The sequence below is a fragment of the Lemur catta genome, chromosome 12 (assembly GCF_020740605.2).
Source record: "Lemur catta isolate mLemCat1 chromosome 12, mLemCat1.pri, whole genome shotgun sequence".
Taxonomy (NCBI): domain Eukaryota; kingdom Metazoa; phylum Chordata; class Mammalia; order Primates; family Lemuridae; genus Lemur; species Lemur catta.
In genome coordinates, this window is record NC_059139.1 from 60,801,340 (window position 1) to 60,808,481 (window position 7,142).

A 7,142-nucleotide genomic window follows, 5' to 3' on the forward strand; every position below is an offset into this window, starting at 1 on the left:
TCTTGCTTAATTATTTTTGCAAAGCAATCACCTCAATGCAGGCACTGGATGGCAAGAAAAGTTTGCAACTTAAGAGTAAAAATGTGAAAATAACATGTCATTTGAAGGGCCTAATTATACTTTTGGAAAGGGCACTGAACTGTAGCTATTTTCATTAGTGGGCATTGACTGTGCAAATTCCCACTTCAATCGAGCTTTGCCATTGCCCCTAAACCATGCCCTTCGTGTAAATATTAGTGTAGTTTCTACCGCAAGCATAAATCATGGGGATATTAACCAGATCTCCTTGAACAGTTGCACTGAGTTCCTCTTGGCCGTAATGAATCTCCCTAGCAGTCAGCTGAAACATGTTTATTTAAAATATTTAAACATTCACTTGGTACAAAATAAGGGAGCAGCAGCAGCATGTTTAATGGTAATTTTCTTAGCAAAAAGAAGTGAAATAGACTTATGCATTTACAGTAACTCCTTCTTCCCTCCCAGAAAGATACATCCCAAACCTAAAAAAGAGGAAGACATGAAATTTCCCCCAAAATATCACTTCTCAAAAAACCAAAAATCAAACAGCAGAAAAAACCCCTCAAACTTGGAATGTCCCTTTTCCCTAGCCTTCCTTTCCTCTTCAATGTTGGCATTCCATAGCTCTCTCCAGGGCTTCTTTCATGCTGGTAAATACCCTTAGATTAAAAAAATTAAAAGTTTCTTCCTTAGGCTATGTTACTGAAACCAGTCTAGTCTCACCCACATGAGCTAGGCAGCCATGGGAGTAATCTGTCCCTCTAACAGAATGATTCCCTCTTACAAGCAAGCAGCAAAAGACAGGTCACTAGGTCTATAGATCAGTCGGAGACCTGCTCTATCTTCCTGGAACAGTTTCCACATCTGATAAGAAAGTTGTGCATGCTATGCTTCAGAAAAAGCATACAACAGAGTGGAGCTGGAGGACTCCCTGTTTAAAATATGGATTAATAGATAAAATATCGTGAGCAGCCTCATATTGTGATCACAAGATACAGATGCTTCTCACTAGTGCCCAGCCTTACGTAAGGCATGACTCAGCTTCTGTTGCATTTTAAACACATCTGGTCACCTCACACGGCAAAATAAATAGATATTCCCAATGTCTGTATTTCAGTTGTCTTGTAAATTTTCGTTTCATTTGCCAAATAGCCCATTTTCTGGTGCATCAACCCTGCCTAGAATGTAACACAAATGTAAACCTCAATATACCTGAAGAGCTAATCCTTGTATTTCATTTTTCCTATATCTCCATTCATTAAAAGCTGTGAATGTTTAAAAAACATTATGTAAAAATCATCTCTATGTTTCTATACAGAATGTAAAAGAATAAAAAACTGTACTTAACATTTCTAAAAATAAAATTAGGAACATCCAACTTGCAATGTAATTAAAAGCTACAAAGGATTGTAGCAAGTTAGGAAATTGCATTTGCAGCATATAATTGGCACTGACAATAAATGCAGAGGTTTATAAAATTCAGTTGCTACTCCAATACTCTGACCACATCACGCTGTCATAAACTAACCTCTACAGAACTTTTAATACAAATTCACAGTTTGCACTTGTGCACACCAAATCTCAATGATAAGGTGTATTTTCAGTTCTAAACTCAAGAATAGTCTCAAAATTTTTTAAAAGACAAGAGTGAGCTTGGCCAGAAAATCACTAAGTCTATTTCACTTTTAAAGCTTAAGATTAGTTGCTGTTGTCTTCATTACGTCTCATCAACTTTATTAATCCAGTTCATAAAAATTTTGTGCAGTGTATCATATATGCTAGTATCCTCAAGTTTATGGCTGAAGATAAGGACCCGAAAGAAAAACAAGTGGCCAGCATGATTTATGGGTGAGGTGATTTCTCTATTTTCCACGCTCTCACATGAAATCTACCATGAACTCCTATCTATTCTACATTAAAGATCTACCTTTCATCCCCCTTGTGCTGCCTCTCAGACCAGTTTCAATTCTCTCTCACCTGGACTGGAGCTTCCTGACTATCCTCCCACCTTTACTCTTTTCTCTGTTATTCTATTGTGCACACAATAGGCGAAGAGGTATTTTGAAATTTTAACCAAATCATCTGACCCCCCTCGTTGAATCCTCACGAAGGCATCCCTTCGCGCTGAGAGTAACATCCTTACTCCTTGGCGTGGCCCAAGTGTGATACACCCTCTGGCTCCTCCTCTCCTGCTACATTGTTTTTCATTTACTGTATCCCAGCCATGAATTGGTCCTGGTCTTATTTCTTTGATGTGCCAAAACTTGCTGCTCTCTCTGCCTGGAACAATCGCTTCTCTGATTTTTATTTTTTCATCTATGCTAAATTTATTATTGTGTAAATACAAATAGTATTATCAAACAGGAAAGTTATTGTTTTGTCATCCCCTTTTCTTTGAGCTATTGGGGAGATATTGCTGCTGATCACGATCTGTTTTCCTCTGTTTCTTGGGCATACAGGAGACTGCTTCCTAGCCAGCTTGTAGTAGGTCAAGGCCATGTGACCCGTGCTAGCCAATGAAATGTGAGCCTGAGTAAGGTATGTCACTTCTGGGCTGAGACACTGGCCCCTCTGATGTTTGCATGACTCATTCTCCATCACCATTCATGCCTTGGGTCAAATGTGACTTATTCAAGGATCCCCCTCACCTCCAGCCCAGTCACTTTACCTACGTGACCCTCTTTCCCCTCCTCCATAGCATTTGGAGTCATACATGTGTTTATTTACCCTTTCCCCCACTAAAAATATTAAGTTTGATAAAACAAGGACCTTTTTTTTTTTATCTTTTGCACTGTCTTATCTCCTGTGCCTAGCGAGGTGCCTGGCACATAGCAAGTGTTCAAGAAATATGTTTTAAATAATGAACAAAGTGGAAATTAGAAACATTTGACTCACTCTTGCTCTTGAAGTCCTCAAATGTTAATATGATAGGCAAGCTTCTTTTAGTCAATCATTGATCCATCCATCCATCCATCTATCCATCATCATCCATGCATTCATTCATAAATTCATTCAACAACTTTTACCGAGTACATAGTCGGGCACTATACTAGACAATATAAAAATGGGTAAAATAGAATCCTAGCCCTTGAGGTGCTCATATTCTGGTGGGACAGTAAGATGTAAGAGCATATAATTATGGTATCATGTAGTATGTGGTAAAATCGAGATTGGGGCAAATTGCTATGGGAACAACATGGAGAAAGGAATTGGTTCTGAGACATTTAATGAACTATTGAGTTAATACTCAATTATATATTATATAATATTTTAATATAGTAAAATTGCTAAATTGTGAAGCTTATGTTCTGCTGTGATTACAATACTCCTTCAAATATCCTAAGAAAAGAATTACCAATCTAATAAGATGTTAGAGTTTGGTAAGCTCAAATTTAAATGACATGACCCTTCTTTTTTTAGCAGAAGTAATATTCTGTTTGCCTCTAGAGAATGATTGTCTTTGTGCCTGGGCCATACCATTGGATGTTGAAACTCCTGGTCTTTACAAATTGAATTTGTGAGAGTGGATAGTAATTTAATGTGTTGTGCTTTGGTTTTCCCATTGATAGAAAGAAATATCAGAGAAATTCCTGCTGTTAACTTCTAGTTAATGTTATGTGAGTTAAAGTTTTAACAGAAAAACCAAAACAAACCCTTTGCATGTCTTAGGAGGGTATTTAAGTTGTCTTAAATCTTGAATCCTTGAATCCCCGTTTTAACATTTGGAGTTCTGTGATCTTGAGCAAATTAATAACTTTGCTAAATTTTAATTTCTTCAGCCACCAATGTGGGGTAATGTATTTATCTCTAGGATTATTTTAAGTGAGCTATTGAACATGCTGTGCATATTAGCCTGCAATAAATGGTAGCTATATTATTCTTATTATTACTGTATTATTATTAATGTTGAATAAAGTTTATCCCCATTATTCCAGGATTCTGTATTTGTGAATTTGCCTACTTGTAAAAATTTATTTGTAACCCCAGACTCAATACTTTGCACTTCACAGACACGCACACGTTGCCAGCTGAGGTTGAACAAAGCCATGCTCTGTCTTCTTGTTTCAGTTCTCATACTGTAAACAAATGTCCTTTTCACAGTCTGTTCAGTGCCATGTTTTTTTGCATTTTTGAGCTTTTCGTTGGGGATTTATTTCACTTTTTAAAATGATTTCGAGTGCAGTGCCTGAGTGCTGTGTAGTGTACCTAAATGCAAGAGGCCTGTGATGTATCTTACAGAAAAATACATGCCTTAGATAAGCTTCATTCAGGCATAAATTATAGTGCTCTTGCTACATGTATATTAAGTTGTCTTTGCACATAAAAACACATAAAACAAGGTTATGTCCTGATCAGTTGAGTAAATGTTGTGCCAGAGGTTTGTAGGAACCTAATCCTGTATTTTCCCTAGCAGCAGTGGTTCAGTATTCACTAACTGAATGTTCATGGAGACTTTGTAGAACATAACTGCCACAAATAATGACAATTAGCTAAATTTACATTGGAGCCTTGCTTTAAAAACATTTGCTCTGTAGTGGAATTTTATACAAGCAAGAACATTGGAATTCTCAGAATAATTTTATTCTTATTAGTATCAGAAATTCCTGCTTATGTTAATATTTGACCTATAACCCAGCAAATATTAAGGTTCAAGGACAAGTCTAATTTATGCTACTCTAACTAAGGTGCTCTTGGCTTTGTCTAGGTCAGCCTGCTAGGCAGTGAAATAAAATGTAAACTTAATGTACAAGAACATAGTTTTCATTTCCAAATATATCACTTGAAAGAGGAAGATATTTTGGAAAGAAGGAATTTTGTTCCTTAAAGAGAAGCATTTTTCCCCTGAGTCAAACTCACCGCCAGCACAGGACATTACAGAGGAAGAATTGTCTTCAAAGGGAGAGAGTCTTTCCCAAATTCTCTTCCTATGAGCCTGCACGTACGTGGGTAGTTCCTGCCATTGGTTATCAGTTTGTGTAAAGCTATTGAGTGCCATTATGGAGAGGAGATCTTGGGAGCAAAGACATGAAAACACTATCCATAATTATTGCCTAAACATCTCTTGAAAGATTAACCTTGGCAGAGAATTGGGTCCAAGGATGTGAGAATTAGGTGAATTTGGATCTGTGAGAAAAAGTCTGGACTGGAACAGTAGTTCTTAAATGTCAGTGGGATTTAAAAATCATACCAAGATCAAGCTAAAATGCCAATGACCAGCCCCATCTTCAGGCATTCTCACTCAATAGGAATAGCTAGAGTTCCAGAAATCTGCACTTTTACAAGTGCCCAGGGAACCCTGATGCACACACTTTGAAGACTCTGGACCACACTTCGAGGCCCTGATGGGATGAGCAGCCAACTCCCAGGATCTGGGGCACCTGCTAATGGGGTCCCTCCATTCCTAGGCATTATTTTGAGGATATAATGCATAAATGGAGTGATTCTCTGAGAGAAAAAGACTTACAAGGATGTGCTAAGCACACTGAAAGGATAACAGGTCCTGAAAACAAAATTCATCCATGTATAAATTTTCCCTGTTCCTGTTCCTTTTGGGGGCCTAGAGGTGAATGTAAAGGTGGTATGTAGGTATTGTGCTGGGATGAGACTTTCCACAATTAATGTGGTGATAATCATTGCTTCTAAATTTATATTTTAATTTTAGTGATTTGCAGAGAAAAACAATTAAGTCCTTAAAATTCCAAATGCTTATATCTGCATACCAAAGAATGGAGGTGCCCAATAGTAATAGAGTCCATTTAATTTTATGAAGAATTTCCTGACTTAAAAAACCTGCTGCACTCATTCCTTCGGGTCACTATGACCCTTTATACTTTCTTGCATGTATTCAATAAATATGCATGGCACCTGATATACGTTAGTGTTCACAAGCTTAAATTCTAACGAAAGACAGACACTAAATATAATAAATAAGTAGTAAATTAAATAGCATATTAGAAAGTGTTAAGTGCTATGGGAGAGAGAGAGAGAGAGAGAAGAAAGAAATGAGTTTCAGATGGACTGGGGTAGTAGCAGTTTATAATTTAAAATAAGGCTTTAGGATAGGCCTGTGATTTGAATGAAGATTCGTAAGCACTGAGGAGATTGCCATGCAGAATTTCAAGCAGAGGCAATGCCCAGTACATTGCTCTAAGGCAGAAAACATGTGTGGAATATTCGAAAAAGGGCCAGTAGTCAGGTGTGGGTAGAACGCTGTGTGTGTGAGAGAGTGTTAGGAGAGGAGGTCACCACAGTGATAATGACAGGGGACAAGGCCCAGAGAGTAGAGGGCTTTGTAGATCACTGTAACAAATTTGGCTTTCACTCTGAATGGCTTTCGGAAAGCAAATGACTTGATCTGGCTTTTCATTTTAAAGGATCTCTCTGGCTGCTGTTTGAGTAAATTGTTGAAGGGGCAAGGGTGGAAGCAGAGAAAGTGTTTGGGAGTCAGTGCAATAGCCCAGCAGTGAGGTGACAGTGACTTAGACCAGGATGGTGGTAGCGAAGATGGTGAGAAATGGTTGGGCTCTGGGTATATTCTGAAAGCAGAACGATGGAAGCTTCCTGACAAGTTGAATGTGAGATGTAAGAGAAAGACAGAATTCAAGGATGTTTCTCTGGATTGAGCAAACAAAGTGGAGAGGTGGCATTAGCTGAGAGGTCATCCTGTTTTTTACCTACCACTGCACCGTATTCCAAAGCCAACCAGAAAGTAGGAACGTAATCAAATTGAGGCATGAACGAACATCTGTTAGCCTCCGGAGTAGGTAGCCTCCAGAGAAAGATTGCCTGGGTTTTAGTCCTGGCTCACTACTTATTAGCTGTGTGACCTCGAGCAAGTTATTTAACCTCTCTGTGCATTTCTTTGAAATGGTGATAATGATATTACCTACCTCATGGAGTTGGTAAGATTCAGAGAACTGATATGTGAAAGCACTTAAAAACAGAACCTTACATATTAATATGTTAGCTAACAGTGCGATTTAAATAGTAGCCGTGAAGAGGTTAAAACTCTTTTACCTGTATCCTATTAGAGTTGATATTTCCCTTTTCTCATGTTCCATAATGAGTCACTTGGTAACTTTTGGTTAGGAAGTTGTAAACCCTTCTGGGAACTTCAGAATAAA